A 22,356-nucleotide genomic window follows, 5' to 3' on the forward strand; every position below is an offset into this window, starting at 1 on the left:
GTTGTTCCCATTGACCTTTTATTGCACTGGCTGTTTTTACTTCTCATACAGCTCTCTGTGGTTTTTCAACTCGGTTCTTTCTCTCATCGCTGAAGCTCTGAAACAAACAGATAAACAACAGCAGGACAAGTTCCTGAAATCTCTGTGTGCGGATTTGGAGAAATCCCTAAAACATGCTATATGCTTTCTTAATGCAAGGAAATACCTTTGTGATGGTGACTTTTTAGGATCTCAACGTATTTCGTATCGATCAGATAACACAGTAATTTGTAGTTCTTGGAGTCTACACGCAGTTTACTTCCGATTTGGGGAGAGGGATCCTGAAAAGCCCCGCCCACAGACACATCTGCAAAAATCAGCGGTTTTCCAGCTGCTGTCACCAGTTGATCTCGTCCCCAGTTGATCTGTCACACCGGCCGGGTTGACAGCGCAGGTTGACCACGCTTGTGTCAGCTCCCTCAGTTGCTGAACCTGCCATATATTTCTGTGAGCAGGCAAGCACAGCCTGTATGTGTGGAGGGAAATCTAGTTAGTAAAAAAAAAAAAAGGTAATTACAATTATTTGCTCACTTTGTCATTAATCCTTAGCAGTCTTTTTTTGTTCCATTTAGATTTTTTGTTGTTAATGTAGTGTAAAAAAAAATGTATGGTTGAAAATGTTCATGTTTTAAGCTCCTTTATGGACCACAAGGGAAAAAAGAAAAAGTAACAAAAAGTAGGAAAAAAATATATATGCAAATTAGGCAATGATGTCATTCAGCGACCTCTAGCGACTTGTAGCCCAGCCAATAGCTACTTTCCTTACTGAGGAGTTGGCAACACTGTTTCCAGCTGCTGTCACAAGTTGATCTTGTCACCAGTTGATCTGTCACACCGGAGCCAGACCACGTGCTCCCTCGGAAAGCCCCGCTCCTTCACGAGAAGGCAACTCACAAGTAAATCATTTTCATTTTCTTTTGATGCATTAATGTAGCTAGTGCTGCGCAGGTAGATTCAGGGATTTGAATTAATGAATTAACCCTCCAGAGGTGAAACCACAATACCTGGTAAGTAAGTAAATTAATGCTACAATTATTCAACTAAGAACACTAAATTGATTTCACTTTCAATTTTGAATAGGTTAAATAATTAACTATAAGTCCAGTTCTAGTTAATCATTTATTCATTATCCGCAGGATATTATTTTGCACAACAGCAGTGATTTAAAATAATAAACAAAAAATTAAGATAAAAACACATATCTAATATACATGTCTATATAACAGAGAACAACAGAAAGTTCATTTACATTCACCTGTCCTTTGTGGTCTTTACTTGGTCTTTGAAATATTTTTTTTTAAACAAGATGCTTGCACTGAAAGAAGAGATGTATAAAAAAGACAGATTATATAATTTTTATGCAAAAGTACTTATAAGTTCAATCATATTGTATTTATTTACCGGTCGACATGTATATAAAAGGAGCATTGGTGGAGTTTTCTTCTGGTTGACTCACAGCGATTCAGTTCAGCTCCTAAGAGTGAGGCAGGATCCAGACAATGGACCAGCAACGAATGTCCCCGATACAGCAGCCCCGATGAACAGGCAGAAGTCCAAATCAGGTCAGGGAAACAGTACAGAACAAGGACGGCTCTGAGATCCAGGAGTCCGTAACCCTGTCCCGGTCACTCTGACCAGAACAGGAACAGACAGATCCAGGGCTCCAGGAATCCACAGAACATTCAGGCAGGTTCAGGGTTCCATGAGTCCAACAGAGAGCTCAGGCATAAATGCCGAGTGGAAACAGGAAGGCTCAGCAGTTAAGAGGCTGAAACATGAGAGGAAACAAGGAAAACTGCGGATCATTAAACTAGCTCCCCCCTGCCGAGCCGAAACAGGAGAAGGTCACGCTAAGCGGGGAAGAGCCAGGACAAACCAAAACGAGACTAACAATCCTCTGTAACCACTGGCCTCCTTGAACGAAAACTTGAACTAAGGCATCAAAGTCAAACACAAACAAATTCAAACATACATCATACAACGATCTGGCCCCGATAGCTGGGCTGACATGAATATAAAGCAGCAGACAGAGGCTAAGATGAGTGATGATTAGAAACCTGGTAGAGTTAGGCAGGTGAGGGAAATTAACAATTATGGCAGCGATCAGGTCAGTCATCTATTCTTCTATTCATGCTCCACAATAAAAGGTTGTTATGCTAAGAAAACATTTTTTAATGTGCTATTTTAAACCCCAACATTTTGTCTTCATTGCAGAAAGAAGCTACGTCAACATCTCTCCAGGACAGTTGTCTTGAATCCACGGCCTCTTTCATCCCAAATGTTGAGCAATAATTAATTCCATCATGTCCACCCAATCAGCTCAGTCTTATCCTCAGGAGGCCTACAAGGCTCTGCTCAAAGGCATCCAGGAGTTCGACCTTCAGCACTCCAGTGTTCCTTGTAACCTGGTGCTGATGGGAGATGCCTTTCCTTTAGTGATAAACAGCCATGGTCACATCCTCATGGCTGCCTCTGTGTATGGCAGGGGAAGAATTGTGGTCCTGAGCCATGAGACCTACCTGACTCTCTGTCCTGCTCTGGTAGAAAATGCTCTGACCTGGCTGGGAGGAAAGAAGTCTACAAACTTGTCTTTCGGGGTGCAGAAAAAAATGAAGGCTGTTGCTGATAACCTACGCAGTTCCAGGTACAAAGTCAGACTTGTTGAGGAATTCAGTAAAGATCTTGGAGTCGATGTGTACATAACAGATGCCTATGAAGTGGGCACAAAAGCAGGAGACCTGGTAACCTTCATGAAAGCAGGAGGAGGGATTTTGATTGGTGGACAAGCTTGGTGGTGGTCCTATCAGAACCCCAAAGAAAATCTTATCCTTGAGTTTCCAGGGAATAAAGTAACAGCAGTGGCAGGAATCTACTTTTCTGCTCAGTATGGAGAAGCAGAAAAAATGCCCATTTACCCTGAAATCCCAACCTCCTGGAGAGCTGTACAGTAAGTTTTAACTTTAGTTTAATTGAAGATTTCTTATTTTCTTCTTTACATTGGATCATCCTTCAATAGTTACATTTTCTGATGCTAGTGGTGAACTTTAACATCGATGTCATTATTTCAAATCTATTTTTCCTCCTTAATTCATTATTACAGCTCTTTGTCATGTCTCTTGTGTTGTTTCCAAACAGAAATATGATGGATTTTAAAGGAGACCTGGAGTTTTTGCTACAAGGGGTTTCAGATTTTGACCTCCAGGGAGATGGAGTTCCCTCTTTAGCTCTGGTCCATGGTCCTCTCTCTTTTTCCATCTGTACGACAGATAATGGAGAGATCTTTCTGGCAGGGTCATACTATGGACGGGGACGTGTCATTCTGGTCACTCATGAGGGGTTTCTGCAATATGAGGTGCAGTAAAATAACAAACTTAGAGCAGTGGTTCTAAAACCTGATCCTCAAGTATCACTGCTCTGATTGTTTTAGATGTCTCTCTTGCAGAAAACCTTCCTGAAATGATTGCCTGAGCTCATAGGCAGCCATCAAGTGCTGCAGAAATCTGTTAATCATTCCTTCATATAATTCGGTTATATGGCAGCAAGGAGACACCTAAAACTCGCAGGACAGTCATACTTGAAGACCAGGATTAACATTTAGAGGATACAATATGCTTTATGAATTATAAATTATGGGTTAGTATAACAATGTGTAGTACTGCACACATTTTTAATCATCTGGACTTTCTTTTGTTTTTTCTGATGGAACACAAACTTAGTAGAGCTATGCCAAACATTGCAATTCCATTTCTGGTTGCCACTTATTTAAGACTGTTTTGGAGTAGAATGGATAGTTTAAAATGACAATACTTAAATGATCCTTTCTTTTCTAACAGACACTGGCATCATTTTGGAAGAATGCTTTTAATTGGTTGGACCAAGGCAGAAGAGGAGTTGTTGGATTTCAATCAGGCATTAAACCGTTACCCTACTTAGGGTTGACATGTAAAACTACACAGTTAAACCAGGAGCTGAGCGTGTTTGTGTGCACAGCATACACTGACACTGATGCAAAGATGATCCAAAACTTTGTGGTGGAAGGAGGAGGCCTGGTGATTGGTGGACATGCCTGGTACTGGGCATATACACACATCGGTCAAAACCCAATGCAAGACTTCTCAGGTATAAAACTATAATTACTTTTATCTCACCTATAAGGCTATTGGATTCACATTGAAACGGAAATACACAGCATAAAAAACTGAGCAAAATCAACAAATTGTTATTTGCCAACTGATATAAAACCATACACACACACTCATATATATATTTATTTATATATTTATATATATATATATATATATATATATATATATATATATATATATATATATATATATATATATATGTATATATGTATATATAATTATAAAACTCTTTTCTCACCCCTCGTGGGGTGGTATGTGTCATCCTCAAGCTCGGGTCCTCTACCAGAGGCCTGGGAGTTTGAGGGTTCTGCGCAGTATCTTAGCTGTTCCTAGGACTGCACTCTTCTGGACAGAGACCTCTGATGTTTTACCTGGAATCTGCTGTAGCCACTCTCCTAGTTTGGGGGTCACAGCCCCCAGTGCTCCAATTACCACTGGCACCACTGCTGCTCTTAGTTTCCACATCTTTTCTAGCTCCTCTTTCAGCCCTTGGTATTTCTCAAGCTTCTCGTGTTCTTTCTTCTTGATGTTGCTGTCGCTTGGGATTTCCACATCTATTACTACTGCCTTCTTCTGCTGTTTGTCGATCAACATGATGTCTGGTTGGTTAGCCATCACCTGTTTGTCAGTCTGGATCTTGAAGTCCCATAGGATCTTAGCTCGGTCATTCTCAACTACCTTAGGAGGTGTCTTCCATTTTGACCTTGGGAATTCCAGCCATACTCATGGCAGACGTTCCTGTACACTATGACAGCTACCTGGTTGTGGCGTTCCATGTATGCACTTCCTGCCTGCATTTTACACCCTGCTGTTATGTGCTGTATTGTTTCAGAGGCATCTTTGCACAGTCTGCATCGGGGGTCCTACCTGGTGTGGTAGACCCCAGCCACTATTGGTCTTGTACTGAGTGCCTGTTCTTGTGCTGCCATGATTAGTGCCTCTGTGCTGTCCTTCAGTCCAGCCTTTTCCAGCCACTGGTAGGATTTTTGGATATCAGCCACTTCTTCTATTTGTCTGTGGTACACGCCATGCAGCGGCTTGTCCCTCCATGATGGTTCTCCTTCCTCTTTCTTGTCCTCAGTTTCTGTTTTCTCCTGCCTGAGGTATTCGCCAAGCCATTTGTCTTTGGGGGCCATCTTCCTGATGTATTCCTGGATCTTAGTTGTTTCATCCTGGACATTGGTCTTGACACTCACTATCCCTCGGCCTCCCTCGCTACGCTTGGTATACAGTCTCAGAATGCTGGATTTGGGGTGGAACCCTCCATGCATTGTGAGGAGCTTTCTTGTCTTGATGTCAGTAGCCTCTATCTCCTCTTTTGGCCAGTTTATTATACCAGCGGGGTATCTGATGACTGGCAGGGCATATGCTTTGATGGTTTGGATCTTGTTTTTCCCATTCAGCTGACTTTTCAGGACCTGCCTTACTCTTTGTATTTAGCTGTGGCAGTCTTTCTTGCTATCTCCTTGTGGTTTCCATTAGCCTGTGGCACCCCAAGGTATTTGTACTGTAGCTGTCCTGAACATCTGTAATGTGGCCTTCTGGTAGTTCAACCCCCTCGGTTCTGATCATCTTCCCTCTCTTTGAGAAAATGCGACCGCACTTGTCCAGTCCGAATGACATCCCAATGTCATTGCTGTAGATCCTGGTAGTGTGGATCAGTGAGTTGATGTCTCGCTCACTCCTGGCATACAGCTTGATGTCGTCCATGTAGAGGAGGTGACTGATGATTGTTCCGCTTCAGAATTGGTATCCGTAGCCAGTCTTTGTGATGATCTGGCTGAGGGGGTTCAGGCCTATGCAGAACAGCAGCGGGGATAGTGCATCGCCCTGGTATATGCCGCACTTGATGGTGACTTCTGCTATTGGCTTTGCATTGGCTTCCAGACTTGTTTTCCACAGCTTCATTGAGTTCTTGATGAAGGCTATTAGAGTCCTGTTGATCTTGTACATTTCCAAGCATTCCAGTATCCATGTATGTGGCATTGAGTCGTAGGCTTTCTTATAGTCAATCCAGGCAGTACACAGATTTGTCTGCCTGGTCTTACAGTCTCGAGTGACTGCTCTATCCACTAGTAGCTGGTGCTTGGCTCCTCTGGTGTTGCTGCCTATTCCCTTCTGGGAAGGGTGCATGTATTGAGCCATGTGCCTATTCATCTTAGCCGCTATGATGCCTGACAGGAGCTTCCATGTTGTACATAGGCAAGTTATTGGCCGGTAGTTGGATGGGATTGTTCCCTTCTGGGGATCCTTCATGATCAGGATTGTCCGTCCTTGGGTTAACCATTCTGGATGGGTCCCATCCATCAGCAGTTGGTTCATTTGTGCTGCGAGGCGTGCATGAAGTGCGGTTATTTTTTTCAGCCAGTAGGTGTGGATCATGTCAGGGCCTGGTGCTGTCCAGCTCTTCATACCTGCAGCTCTTTCTTGGACATCTGCCGTTGTAACGGTTACTGGTTCTTGTTCTGGGAGATTGCTGTGTTCTGTTCTTAGATCTTCTAGCCACTGAGCATTGGTGTTGTGGGATGCCTCCTTCTCCCATATGTTTCTCCAGTACTGTTCAGTCTCAGCCCTGATGGATCTGATCTTGAATTACCCTGCCACTGTGAGTACACTTTGGATGGGTTGGTGGAGAACACCTGGTTTATTCTCCTGGCTTCTGCTTCTCCCTTGTATCTCTTTAGGCGGGTGGCCAGGGCGGCGAGTCTTTGTTTGGCAGTTTCTAGAGCCTCAGGGATTGACAGCTTGTTGTACTTACCTAGCTTACCTAGCTTGTAACCTCTTCCCTACACCTTTCTGCAGATCTGAGAGCTGACTAACCTCTCTCCGTGTTGCCTTGATCTTGGCTTCCAGCCTTCTCCTCCACGGGGGCTCTGCTTTGTGGCCTGTGGTGTTTATCTTATAGCCAAGCATCTCTAGGATTACTGTAGCTGTGGCGTAGGTCAGCTCGTTGGTCTCAGTTATGTCTTTAGTAGGGATAGTACGTAGCGCTGCATTTACATCTTCTAGAAGACTTTCAGAGGGTACTCTGTCACTTAGCCTTGGCAGTCTTGGTCGTCGTACTAGGGGATCCAGCTTGGTTATGATCTGCTATCGCAGGTCAGCCGCTCTTACATTTAGTGGGCTTGTTTTTGTTGGGGCTGGGGACCCAATCTCTATGTGTTGGGATGATATCTCCCTACTGACCTGTTGTCCTGACTCCCCCTTGCTGCAGCATGTCAGTTGTACCTCATCAATTTCTAGCTGTGATAGAAGCTGCCGTTTGCGAATGTTAGAACACTGAGTTAGTAGTTGTTTCTTTGTCAATGTCGATGATGGTTGTTGGAGCTGCCATAAGTCCCATAGTCTCTGCATGTAACCTCTCTCACTGGGGACACTTGTATAGTAGCATTTCATCAGTTCCAAGTCTTCTGCTCTAGTCCATCTATGTCTTGTTCCAGTAGCCAATTATATATATATATATATATATATATATATATATATATATATATATATATATATATATATATATATATATATATATATATATATATATATATATATATATATATATATACACACACACACACACACAAACACACTACAGGACAGACATTCCTCAATGATCGTTTCATTTGTGCTGCGTCTCACAACGTTCTTCTTTGTGATCCAAACACCTCTCTCTCTCTCTCTCTCTCTCTCTCTCTCTCTCTCTCTCTCTCTCTCTCTCTCTCTCTCTCTCTCTCTCTCTCTCTCTCTCTCTCCTGATCATATCATGAAGGATCCCCAGAAGGGAACAATCTCATCCAACTAACTAGAGAGAGAGAGAGAGAGAGACCTTTGACGCTGTTTATTTACTTTACATTGGAAAACATAGTCTGTTTCATCACAATAAAAAAACAACCATTAATACACAAAAAAACACACACACGTTAAATATTAAACAACCAGTCAGCCATCTTCCTCTACTGAGCATAGGGAGAGAGAGCTTTTTGTGTTGTTTGACCAGCCATCCTCTCCAAGGCAGGGTCACCACTGCTCAATGTTTACTCCAGTTTTAAATGGTGATTCTGACTTTTGTTCTTCAGTGTCCTGAAGTCTTACAATAGATTTTTCATACTAGTATGTAGGGTTGTTATGTTTTATTTTCATTATGTTGGTGTTTTATATAGATACGAACAGGCAGTGATGTATGTAAGCAGAAACCACGTAGAGAACAAACAGCAAGATCGAGGTTTAAGAAAAATTCAAGATTATGACTGAATACATCAGTTAGATAAAGAAAGTTGAGGTATTACCTAATTCCTTATTTCCAGGCAACAAGATCCTAAACAAAATGGGATTGAGCTTGCTCAAAGAACATACAAGAGCAGGTGTCTACAAAGCTCCTGATCCAAGCCAGGTCCAAAAATTCCACATCCGTAATCTTCTGAACCACTTTGCTGGTCATGTTCTAGAGGACAAAGAACTCCCCAGGAAAAATGACGATCACCATAAAAAGCTAGAACATTTTGCATCATTCTTGAAGATGCAGGCTCACGACTGCTTCTCCTACATAGAGATTCTTTCCATTTTGACTCGCATCTTGAAGAAAATGGGGATCCCACAGGTGAGTTACACAAAATTCCTTTTTTATATAATTGTGTCGCCATATATACAGGTGCTGGTCATAAAATTAGAATATCATGAAAAAGTAGATTGATTTCAGTAATTCCATTTAAAAAATGAAACTTGTATATTATATTCATACATTACATACAAACTCATATATTTCAGATGTTTATTTTGTTTAATTTTGATGATTACAAATGACAACAAATGAAAATCTCAAATTCATCATATCAGAAAATTAGAATATTGTGAAAAGGTTCAAAATTGATGGCCCCTGGTGCCACACTCTAATCAGCTAATTAACTCAAACCACCTGCAAAAGCCTTTAAATGGTCTTTCAGTCTAGTTCTATAGGCTACACAATCATGGGGAAGACTGCTGACTTGACAGTTGTCCAAAATACGACCATCGACACCTTGCACAAGGAGGGCAAGACACAAAAGGTCATCGCTAAAGAGGCTGGCTGTTCACAGAGCTCAGTGTCCAAGCACATTAATAGAGAGGCGAAGGGAAGGAAAAGATGTGGTCGAAAAAAGTGTACAAGCAAGAGAGATAACCGCACCCTGGAGAGGATTGTGAAACAAAACCCATTCAAAAATGTGGGGGAGATTCACAAAGAGTGGACTGCAGCTGGAGTGAGTGCTTCAAGAACCACCACACACAGACGTATGAAAGACATGGGTTTCTGCTGTCGCATTCCTTGTGTCAAGCCACTCTTGAACCACAGACAGCGTCAGAAGCGTCTTGCCTGGGCTAAAGAGAAACAGGACTGGACTGCTGGTGAATGGTCCAAAGTCATGTTCTCTGATGAAAGTAAATTTTGCATTTCCTTTGGAAATCAAGGTCCCAGAGTCTGGAGGAAAAGAAGAGAGGCACTTCATCCACGTTGCTTGAAGTCCAGTGTAAAGTTTCCACAGTCAGTGATGGTTTGGGGTGCCATGTCATCTGCTGGTGTTGGTCCATTGTGTTTTCTGAGGTCCAGGGTCAACGCAGCCACATACCAGGAAGTTTTAGAGCACTTCATGCTTCCTGCAGCTGACCAACTTTTTGGAGATGCAGATTTCATTTTCCAACAGGACTTGGCACCTGCACACAGTGCCAAAGCTACCAGTACCTGGTTGAAGGACCATGGTATCCCTGTTCTTAATTGGCCAGCAAACTCTCCTGACCTTAACCCCATAGAAAATCTATGGGGTATTGTGAAGAAGAAGATGCAATACACCAGACCCAACAATTCAGAAGAGCTAAAAGCCACTATTAGAGCAACCTGGGCTATCATAACACCTGAGCAGTGCCACAGACTGATCGACTCCATGCCACGCCGCATTGCTGCAGTAATACAGGCCAAAGGAGGCCCAACTAAATACTGAGTGCTGTACATGCTCATACTTTTCATGTTCATACTTTTCAGTTGGCCAACATTTCTATAAATCCTTTGTTTTTATTGGTCTTCAGTAATATTCTAATTTTCTGATATGATGAATTTGAGATTTTCATTTGTTGTCATTTGTAATCATCAAAATTAAACAAAATAAACATCTGAAATATATGAGTTTGTATGTAATGTATGAATATAATATACAAGTTTCACTTTTTAAATGGAATTACTGAAATCAATCTACTTTTTCATGATATTCTAATTTTATGACCAGCACCTGTGTATATATTTGATATTCTTTTGAGTATTAAATGTGCAGTGTACATCTGTTTTCAGCCCCATTATCCATAATTTAGGAAACATCCTTCCTATCGATTAAGAGCTGCAAGGCTTTTGTGCTGCTTCATTGACCAGCTTTGTTGAAAAAGGCTGTTGGACTGAATAATTTTATGTGGGAATTTATCATGTTGCATTTCTTTAAGGGATAAAAATGATAGAGGAAGGGCAAATACAAGGGCACACCGCACTTTTTAGATTTTTATTAAAAAAATTATCCAAACCATGCATAATTTACCTTCAACTTTACAATGATATGTCACTTCATATTGGTCTTTTAAATAAAACTGCAGTATAGTACTTTGCACACGGGGCTTTGGGAAATAAACAGCATTGCCACAATTCAAGTTCAAATTACTGCAGCAGTTTCTTCTTCCTCTTTAGTCCACCAGATAAACGCCTTCCCCAACACATTACTTTGGCTGATACCTATAAATGCAGCTCTCTTCAAATATAGAACAAGTCACTCGTGAATAAATTATTTATAGAATTCGGTGTTTTGAGGAAGATTAATCTCAACCTACAATGTAAACTATATTTGAAGCCGAGCAAGCAGAACCCTGTGAAGCATCCTAAAGATCGCATGCTCCTCACGCTGGTAACACGTGTACGAAGCTTCGTCAAACCGGGAAGAGCTTCTACCCTACATCATCAAGGATAACCCACCACTTCCTGTGGTTAAGGGTCAACTGATCAAGATCACTGCCCAGACAGGAGGTCAGATCATTTTTCTCTCATTGTCTCATTGTTATTCTTTAACTCAAGGAGGATATGAAATAGGAATTTTTGTGTGACAGAAAACGAGGAGTGGATCAGTACAGGCCTGTACCTCCCTCCTGGTATGAAGACAGAGGTTACATTGTCGACCAAGCTTGTCCGGAGGGGATGGGTGGTACTGTGCTTAAAATCAAACCTTTACTCTTTTTATTCTATCCTCTAATCATTCTGCTATATCACACATGATCCAAATGAAATAATATTACCATTCACCAAGCCAGGCAGTAAAATACAGCTGCACCTTATGCAGGTTTTGAATCCATAGACATTTGGTATGTTTCATCTAAAGATCCAGATTGGATGCCAAAGCAATGTACTGAAGCAGGAGGAGTTATGGAGAGCGCCATGTGTCATCAAGAGGTTCCCTGTTACAGCTGAAAGGATGCAGGTGTGGAACCTGTGGGGAGGACTCATCTACCTGCTGGCTCCACGTGATGTAAAGGTGGATAAGGAGGAAATCATGGTTCAGCAGGCTGTTTCTGCTCCCTATTACAAGTCTGGTGAGTGTGTTCTATCAGCTAATGTTCCATTGAAGAGATTTCTGAGGATTGGTGTGGATGAAATTCTTTCCTGAGAAATGAGTAATGGGTATTTATATCTAAAAACCGTGTAAGGGAGATATTCATTACTGTTACATGTGGACTAAGCCAAAGTTCAACAGCATCAGTACAGTTGGCACGAATGGACAATTGTTTTTTTTTTTTACAGTTTCAATCAAATAAAATGTAAAAATTTTCTGGGGTAGAAAAAATAAATAAACATGTTTAGACTTTTATAGCTGGTTCTAAGTTGAATACTATTTATCAGCAATATTGGCGATAACTAGTTCTTTCAGGGTTTTTTCATGTAAAAATATGAGAATCTTTCCTTAAAAACATTCTTCATTACTTTCACTATTTCCTAAAATTCCTCATTTAACTACTGTTCAACTTAAACCAATGACTAAAGTTCAGAGAATGTGTATCTATGCATGGCTGCCATACATCCATCCAACCATACATACATTTTCTGTCACGCTTATCCCTGCTGGGGTCGTGAGGGGTGCTGGTGCCTATCTCCAGCTGTCAATGGGTGGGAGGCAGGGTCCACCCTGGCCAGGTTGACAGTCTGTCGCAGAGCAACACAGAGTCAAACAGGACAAACAACCATGCATACACACACTTACACCAAAGGAGAATTTAGAGAAGCCACTTAACCTAACAGGTCCAGGCCGGCCTTCACCGACTCATGCATGGCAGCTAATACGCGACCATCTGAGGAGAGACGCGACAACGCTCTCGGTTCCCGCCAACAGGCATGTAACTCCTTCAGGTACTCCTCTGATGGAGGTACAGAAAAGGGAGTAGGAGCCCTTCCACGTCTGAAAAAAGCACTCCCGGAGCTGGATACCTCTCCTTGTGGGAATTCTAGCTGCAGCTGCTTCAGGGCCATAGACATGACCTCCCGCATGGAACCGTCACCGGCCTCTCCAACCGCACTCTGAGATGAAAATGAACCAGCCTCAGAGACTTGAGAGGACACTGCCTCCTCCTCATCTCTAAAATGAGAAGCGGAAGCAGCCAAAGAGATGACGTCATCCTCTACAACCAGTTCGGGCATTGGTGGGGAAGAGAGCCCAACCACTGGGAGCGAGGGATCAGATTGACGTGTCTGCAACAAGGACTTCATCTCTGCCAGCTCTGCTGACAACTGCTCCACCCTTGTGGGCAGGCCCTGGTCAGGTTTGGCCCACTTCGAGCACAAGGCAGCCGATACTGGGAGACGGGGCGAGAACCGCTACCGTCACCAGGTGTAAAACCAATAAACTAAAAAAGCTAACAATATTAGCTGTATGGCAACTTAAGTTGGGAGTAGGAGCGAAGAACGCTGCCATCACCAATTATAGCGGATAAAACAAGAGAAGCTGCGAACACAAGGCGGCCGATACTGGGAGAGGGGGGGAGAACCACTACCGTCACCAGGTATAAAGGCAATAAACAAAAAAGCTAACAGCGTTAGCTGTATGGCAACTTAAGTTGGGAGTAGGAGTGATAAACGCTGCCCTCACCAATTAAGAGAGCAGACCAACGAAAAGGCTGCAAAAAAGGTTGATATTGGGAGAGGGGGAGAAAAACGCTGCCATCACCATTTATAACAGAGCAGACCGACGAAAAAGGCTGCAAAAAAACCCAAAAAAGGCTACCAACGTTAGCCGTCTCCAACTTCGGCAAACGAAGTTGACCACAATTGGTTGGGAGAGGGAGCGAAAACCGCTGCCGTGAGTAATTATAACACCGCAGACCGGGGAAAAAAAGGCTGCAAAAGTAGGGCATATACTGAGAGAGGGGGCAAAAACCGCTGCCGTCACCAGGTATAACACCAACATGAAATGTTATTGTAATCCAAAGCGGGGCCCTGAAGAAAATCTTTGGGAACCACTGCCCTAAGGGAACATTCAGTGGTTTCAGCACCGCCCTCTGGCGGTCAGTAGGGATGAAATAGAACTTGATGTTTTTATATTTCATGCATTCTGTTCACAATTTCCAGTTCTACCTTTTCACATTGATGATCTCTTGCAAAGTAAATATTGGTAAATATTCCCTTCTGTTTTCAAAATTTGAAAACATGGATGAAAGAAATTAATTATCATGTAAACCACTATATTAATGTGCCTTCACAATTACAATGCTAAAGGTAGAGATGGGAAATACACAGAATATGTTTAAAAGATATTTTCCAACCTGGGCTATCAGAGGATGATACACAAGCAAACATTTTTTTTTTTCAGTTATATTTCGACTTAGAATATGTATATGCATAGTTTCATAAAATATTTTGATATTTAAAGGTTTTTACCTCTTTTCCAATGCTGCTAGTAGGAGTAAAGAACGCTCATGCTGGTTTTGTAAACATGTAATGGAGATAATTACACCCACATGATCAGAATAGGTGTGTGCATGGACCCCATTCAGAATGACTTGGAAAAATAAAAATATCTCAATATATTTATTTAATATATATATATATATTTACTTTAGGTGGAATCGGATTAGAATACCCAGTCTAACATTTTTACATTAAACATATTTAATCTGATCCGGCCTTCAATCCGATTGTGTCCATGTAAATGTTGCTAGTGTGGAATTTCACCTTAACTTACACCTTAACCATTGAAATGTTGTTTTTTATATTATACTGTCGTTAGTGTAAATCTTGTATGCACTTGTTTTTGACACTTTTACAACAAATTTTTCCTGATGTGGCAAAATAAAGTTTTTTTTTTTTGTTCTATTTGCAAACTTTTCCAACTTTACGTTACTTACATTTATTAGTAATATTCTGTAGATATTTTCATCATACTATCCACCCTTTGATTAACTTAGGGGTAAAAACACAGCAGCTGATTGGTCCTCTCTGTGCCAAGCTCCGGCACCCTGGGCAGAGATGGAGTTTGAAAATATCATCCTCACTGTGCCTTCGCACATCATTCGTCACGTGGAGAATCCGCTGAAGGTGGAAAAACTCTGGAATGGCATCATGAAGGGTGTTGCAGACCTGGCTGTCATTCCACAGAAATTCATACGCAAGGAACGCATTGTGGCTGATGTGCAGATTTCAGCTGGTAAGAGTGCTTTCTTTCATTAAAATGTAGGATATTGGGAATTCTCTGACCATTATTTTAAAATTTGCTCAATCAAAAATGTTAAAACTTGACAACAAAAGCTTTGGATTTAACATAACTTTTTAGTTAAGAAAATGATTAAAAGACAAAACATGAATGAAGTCAGTTCCATATTCTGCCAGACAACAGGAAGTTTGACCAAGAAAATCTCTACCTGGGTAATCCTTATTTTATTACTTTAATACCTGCATTTTTGTGAAGAGACAGGAAAACATGTCCATCTGAGAAACTGATGCATTTAAAACTAGAAAAGCACTCGCAGAGCACAGACCTCCACCAAGCAGTGAATATTGCCCCACATTGTGACTTACACCTGTAGTTAAATCTCACACATGATCATTACCAAAGTTTTATGAATTGTTCCTTTGTATGAGGGGCACCTTTAGTAACAATTTCCTTAAAATCCTTTTATAATTTTATAAATAAGCCACAGCTTGTTGCTGCAGCCTCAGGTGTTTGTTCTGCTCTCACCTTCTTCATTCACTTTGCTTGTTTGATCAGTGGATTGAGACTTCGAGCAAAGCATTTCTCATGTTTACTGTGTTTTTGTCTTCAGTATAATACTTCTGGACTATTTTCTTTGTTTAATCAGATGCTGAACCTGTCAATAGTCACTGCTTCCACTCTCTGGTTTAGGAGCGAACCGCTTCTTCCAAAAAATTATGTAAATTAATCCTTAAAAAAAAAAAGTCTGCTAGCCAGATTATGTGTATCATCACCAATATTCAATGGATTGCTTCTTGGACTGAGGTGAATCTTTATAAAACTGTTCAGAATTTTTTAAGTTATCCTATAATGACTCCAGTATTTAGGCAAGACAGACAGTGGAATAATTAAAAAAACGTTTATTAAAGCAACTGTAGCGGCTAAAATCCTATGTTTTAGGCTACTGGTGGTTTCTGTTGGAAGGCATTGGTTTTACGTGCGCTCAATTAAGATTTAGAATGCCGATCTTCCGTTTGACATAAAACAAAGTCATTTATTTTCAGCCAAGTCCATTATCTTACTGTTTTCCTTCAAGATCCACATAAATCCAACCAAGCACAGTAGAAAACTGTTTGCCTCAGCCTATTAACAGTGTTGGGCAAGCTACTTGTCCATTGTAGTGAGCTAAGCTATCAGTTACTCAACAATAAATTAAGCTTCACTACACCAAAGCTACCACCTAAAGAATTATAGCAAGCTAAGTTACACTAATGTGTTAAAAGTAGCTTAACTTCATCAGAAGCTACTTAACATTGTACCAACCTAATATCAATTCAAAATGAGTCTGATGCACTTGTTAAAATATTTATTAAAGATCAGCCAATGACATAACACAGTGTAAACATTGCTTTATGATCAGCATAATAAAATAAAAACTAAAGTAATTATTAGTAGACAAACTAGTAAACAATCTGCTGTTATTAGAACCAAATTAAAGGTAGGCTACTGTGTAGTGTTCTACACATGGAGACATGGCTATGAGTTTGCATTCAATGGACATCTCTAGGGAAAACAAAACCCTACAAAAGGCATCTTATTTCTTTAGGGTTTCCCTTAGAGAAAACTTCTTTAGACTTCAATTAAACAGTCCATTCAAGTAACAAACAAAACTGTTTACAAAAGAAGGTGAAAAAATAAAGAAGCTAATTAAGAGATACATATATATATGACTCACCATATAATTTAATTTCTACCTACATATTTATTCATTGTATTTTTGGAGGCAATTAATTGAATGCTTATTTATTTATTTATTGAGCATTTATGTATTTATTTTATATACGGTAGAGCTGTTCCTCCATAAAAAATCTTATCTGTGCAAAGCCTAAAAACAGATTTATGTAAACATCCTGTCAGGTAAACTAGGCCATGAAAATAGAATATCGAAGTTTCACTACTGCTCTCTAATTAGAGTATCTTAGTGGCACATATGGGAGAATTATCCTGCCATAATGCAGGAGCACATAACTTCAATTAGAGAAAAGAATTTCATCTTCTTGCACTCAAAACTTATAATGCTCACACTCGAAACATGCGCTCTCTCTCAAATATTTTCTCTTCTCTCTCAAATCTTTGTTTCTTCTCTCAGATTTAAACAGATATTTTCTATATTATCACAGATATTTTCTCCTCTCGCTTGCTTCCTTCTCTTCGCGCACAAACAGCGCTCTGCACGGATCTCAGTTACGCTCGCAAACCCGTAGGCTCTGCTTGCAGATTTGTTTCGCTCTCTCTCAGACTGCAGTTGGATCGTTGCCTAGCAACCTTTCCAGCCAATAGAACGACAGCCTCGGAAAGGGTGCGCTTGTTTAACCCTACTGAGTGTGCCTGTGCTACTACGCCACTTATAAAGCGTCAGCTGAAACTGCTATTTACAGTAGTTTTGTGGCTGATTGTTGTTTAGAGATAGAAAACCTGTTTTCATTTCTTAGTTATGCCCTGGATTTTGTAGCGTTTGTGGACGCTACGTCGCTACTTGATCAAAACAATAACGTCGCTACAGGAAAGTTACTTGATAAATAAAGCAGCGACGCTACGGTGAAGCTACTGGAAAATGTAGTTAAACTAATAGCTTCGCTACATGTAGCGGCGCTACTGCCCATCACTGCCTATTAACCACACCTGAACAGAATTGATGGTTGACCTTAAATAACCCATCCCCTCATCAGACACTCAGAACTCAAAAATTACATACGCCCCCTCGTGGCGACAAACACCAAAAAATAATTGGCTCCTACAGCAACGATGGACAGTTTAGCAGCAGCTAGGGCATCTGAGGCAGGTAATTCTGGCGAGAGCAAACAACGGTTAGTGTCCATGAAAACCCCGATGGAGGGTGATCTGAACTGAGTCACTGACCTGGCTTAGGGTTTAGACCGTTCCCAGAGAACAAGGTTGATAGCAGCCGGTTAGCTGAAAAGACACAACGCTTGTCGCATAGAGTTCCAGACGGCGAAGCCTTGAAGGATGCAGAACTGACAGGAGATCAGTTCCGAGCAGATGACGGAGAGGGCAAAGTCAAGAGGCAGATCCAGAATCTGAAGACAGGTCATGCAAAGAGATCAGAACAGGGGCAGGCAGACTCAAAGGTCCAAAGACAGAAACGGGTATGGTAATAAGAACACAAAACAGTAATGCCAGAAAAGTACTCACTTAAGGCTCAGGAATAATCTGGCACTGATGGGCAAGATCAAGCAGTTTAAATAGAAGCAGGAGCAGGTGGTCAGATGAGGAGTGATGAGAAACAGGGCAGAGTTATACAGGTGAATAAAATGAGCAATTGAGCCAGTAATCAGCCCCGAGATCATGACATATCCTGTAAACAGAAGGACAGACAAACATACACAAATTCTCCTAAAAACATAACCACTTGGCGGAGGTATTAAAAATACATCACAAAACAAAACTAAGCCCATTTGATGCAATAGCATATTTAGGACAGATGAGTTTGTTATAATTTAGGCTTATGAGCTTAAAATAAAAAATGTAGATATTAACCCTTCAATGAAATGGTAAAAATGCAACAAAAAGGATAATTGAACACAGTTTCAGTAAAACATGTACATCATCCTGCTGAAATCTAGCTTTAATACTTTGTGCAAAGACTTCTTTTCTAAACTGTTACCCTTCTCTGATGACCCAAAAGTATTTCATCCATGATAAAAAACATATTTAGTTGAGAAGAAACTTATTACACAGCAGTATTGTGGCTGTGAGGAAAGCACATGGCTGAAGAGTAGAAAATCATTTTGATACCAGAGATATTTAAACTCAGATTTTTTCTGCTTCTTTGCAGGGTGGTTGCATTCCGGCTATCCCATTATGATGCACTCTTCAATAGGAGGTGAGCTGTTTAACCCAGAGGATGCAAGAACCAAAGGTCTGTGGGGAGAAGTTCATGAACTGGGACACAATCAACAGAGAACCTGCTGGGAGTTTAGTCCCCACACTACAGAAGCCACATGTAACCTTTGGTCAGTTTACGTGCATGAGGAGGTGCTGGGACTCAACAGAGCAAAGGTTACTTTCTCTTTCTTAACAGACACCAGGCCACAGATGCTTTGTTTACTCAAGTCCAGTTCAGTCTCTTAATCATATTATTACTACTACTATTACTACTATTACACAAGGATGACCCAATAAAAAAAGAAATAAGCTCCTCCGACTCCAAACTGTGGTCCTACACTGAAAAAGAAGCCATTTTTGGCATATTTGGTTACTTTAACACAATTGTTTCATGTTAGCAGGGTAGGGCATAAAACAATTGTGTGTAACTAAATATGATTAAGTAAATGCTAGAAACGGTTGCATTATTTTTTTTCTGTGTACTTCCATTTGCCATTATTTTATGCCATTTGCAGAAATAGTAACTCAGACTGGGAGACCTTGTTACCTTTATCAAAAATTATATTGATTTTTAATTTATTTAGTTATGGATATTTATAAAAATATATAATTAAACAATATTAATAATTTATTTAATTTAATTTACAGAATTCAAACATGTTGTGAAGTTAGTTCTTTTTAACCTCCAGTGAATGTTATATATTATAATTCATATCTGCAATCGACAGGCTCATCCCGAGATGACCTCACAGAGTCGGAAGAAACGTGTGGAGAAGTACGTTAAAGAGGGCAGGAAGCTCAGCAACTGGGAGGTTTGGACTGCTCTGGAGACATACCTGCAGGTTAGAACACAAACAATAAATCACATTCTGATAAAAATGTTTTAGTCAAAATTATTTTATTCACTAGGTAAATTAGTAATTGTATTAAATGAGCTATCTGTGTGGCTCATTGCTCAATCAAAACAAAAAACATCTGCATAATCTTAACTCTTTACTTCTTGTAGCTCCAGGAAAGGTTTGGCTGGGCTGTCTTTAAGAGAGTGTTTGCTCGCTATCATGACATGAGGAACTTTCCTGTACACAACGAAGAAAAGATGAACCTCTACGCCGAGACTTTCTCCAAAGCCACAGAGATGAACCTGACTGGATTCTTTAAAGCCTGGGGATGGCCCATCAAACCAGCCACTGAAGAGAAACTGTCCAGACTGCCTCCCTGGATCGATCACCCCATGGCCCGATATTCCTAGAAATCCAACTAGATTGCACTCAGAGCTTAGTGACATGGATTAGTTGATGATAGATCTAGGTTGTCTTGTTTTCCTATTTTAATGGTAGAAATGTTTAATGATAAACAAGCTTGCGTATCGTATTGGATAAACAAATCTATGTGAGTATATTTTTAAAGATGGTGTAGGAGTCGTTTGTCCTTTCCTGTCTTTATCGCCACCAGGGGACGTAATTTCTTTTCCAATTGTTTGATGGGGGATGGGATTATTTAAGGTCAACCATGATTCTGGTAAGCTGTTGTGAGGAGGCAATAGTTTTTAACTGTTTTCGGTTCAGATCGGTGTTGTATTTATAAATTTATGTAAAGGGCAAATAGTAATACTGTGGACATTGTTGTTATATTAAAGGGGAACACCGTTTTTTTTTTTTACATTTGGCCATTTACCATTTTTTGGAAAAACATTGCCCAGTTTTGGCAATAAAACAGCAATAAAAGAATGTAATTGCATTCTTTGGTAAGTTAAAGGGGAACACCTTTTTCTTTTTTTACATTGGCCCCTTGATTTTACATTGTTACATCATGTTCTACTCACTCATATTAGTTTTGTGTCAGTTGGAGCTGTTCTGAAGATATTCGGTTAGGTTATATCCAAGTAACGTCTTCCTATAGGCAACGAATTGAAGGCACAAACTAAACTATTCATAATTTATTCTTTATGGTACGCAAGCATTCATAACATGTAGGCAAATCACTGTCCCCCAGACATCCGCGTTTATACTTTTTATATATATATTTTTTTTTTAAACAAAGTGGAGTGTGCATGACGTCATCAGCGTGCGCCGGCTACCGTTCATTCATCCTGTCCGCTGAACTGCTGCTAGTTTTACTCACATGCCTGGAAGATGTCTAGTGCTACTACCACAGGTGATCTCGCTCTCAAAATGGAGTTGAACAATTCAGATTAGCTAGCCGAACGAATATAAGGGGTAGAGCGTAGCCGCCTGTGGCCTGGGCTGCCTGTTACGACATCAGTCCTGCACGGGATACATTATGAATGCTGGCCTACCATAAAGAATAAATTATGAACAGTTTAATTTGCGCCTTCAACTCATTGCCCATAGGAAGACATTACTTGGATTACAAAACCGAATATCTTCGGAACAGCTCCAAACGACACAAAACTAATATTAGAGCTGCAACGGTGTTTTCACAGGTCTGCCTAAAAAGTAGATCAGACAGCTGCAGCTGATCCAGAACGCTGCTGCCCGTGTCCTCACTAAAACTAAGAAAGTAGAGCACATCACCCAAGTTCTAAAGTCCTTACAGTGGCTCCCTGTATCTCAGAGAATAGACTTTAAAATACTTCTGTTAGTCTATAAATCTCTGAATGGCTTAGCACCTAAATACATCACAGACTTGCTATCAGTGTATCAACCCTCCAGACCACTAAGGTCTTCTGGCTCCAGCCTGCTCTGCATACCTAGAACCAGAACTAAACATGGAGAAGCAGCATTTAGTTCCTATGCTTCACTTATCTGCAACAAACTTCCAGAAAACTGTAAAAGTGCGGAAAGCCTGAGTTCCTTTAAAAACAAGACTAAAAACACATTTGTTTAGGATTGCCTTAGACTGTTCTAGTTAAACAGTTCAACTGTAACATCATTAGTTAAACTCTTTTGTTTTCTTTACTCCAACTGTTTTTAAGATTCTTTTTTGTTTCTGCATTTTTTGTTTTATTTATTTATTTATTTTTCCTACTTGCTTTGATTCTGTTTTAGTTTCCTATATTTTAATCATGTAAAGCACTTTGCATTGTCTTTGTACTGAATTGTGCTATACAAATACATTTGCCTTGCCTAATATGGGTGAGTAGAACATGATGTAATAACGTAAAATCAAGGGGCCAATGTAAAAAAAAACAGTGTTCCCCCTTAAAGCTGAAGTCTGTAAGTTTTTAAAAATTTATTTTTTGTCATATTGGCTAAAACTGTCCCTATGCCCAGACAGCAGTACATGTGATATGTAACCTGTGAAAAAAACTGCTTCAATTGGTCCCGCATACTGCCTGTATTTCAATCTGGAAAGAATAATTCGGGACGAGTCAAAACAACCAATCACAGCCAGAGGAGCGTCTGATGGAGTGTCAATCACAGCTCACACACGCTGAATCCCCCCCCCTCTCACCGCTTAACCTGCCGCAGCGCCCGGCTGCCGCAGTCAGGAGGACGCGCGTGGAAGTCATGGCGGAGCGACAGCCACCAGCGAAAGAGAAACTGCCCTTACTGCCCCTGCCGACAACTGCTTACACGGCAAACTTCGATATAACCAGCATCTTATATCTAGCTGCTTGGAAGTGAGTGTTATCGCTC

At 40.6% G+C, this 22,356-nt stretch overlaps 1 long non-coding RNA gene and 1 pseudogene across 1 annotated transcript; one reads left to right on the forward strand and one right to left on the reverse strand.

Annotated features, from left to right (window-relative positions):
- Positions 1–366, reverse strand: LOC119775380. The gene is made up of 2 exons (XR_005279647.1): positions 206–366; positions 1–97 (listed from the first exon to the last, which is right to left on the reverse strand). It is a non-coding gene; the product is annotated as an uncharacterized LOC119775380 (long non-coding RNA).
- Positions 367–984: 618 nt separating this feature from the next.
- LOC119775390 lies at positions 985–20,539 on the forward strand (annotated as a pseudogene).
- The last annotated feature ends 1,817 nt before the right edge of the window (positions 20,540–22,356 follow it).

This window comes from Cyprinodon tularosa, unplaced genomic scaffold (assembly GCF_016077235.1).
Source record: "Cyprinodon tularosa strain WSP-4 unplaced genomic scaffold, ASM1607723v1 ctg87, whole genome shotgun sequence".
In the NCBI taxonomy this organism is placed as follows: domain Eukaryota; kingdom Metazoa; phylum Chordata; class Actinopteri; order Cyprinodontiformes; family Cyprinodontidae; genus Cyprinodon; species Cyprinodon tularosa.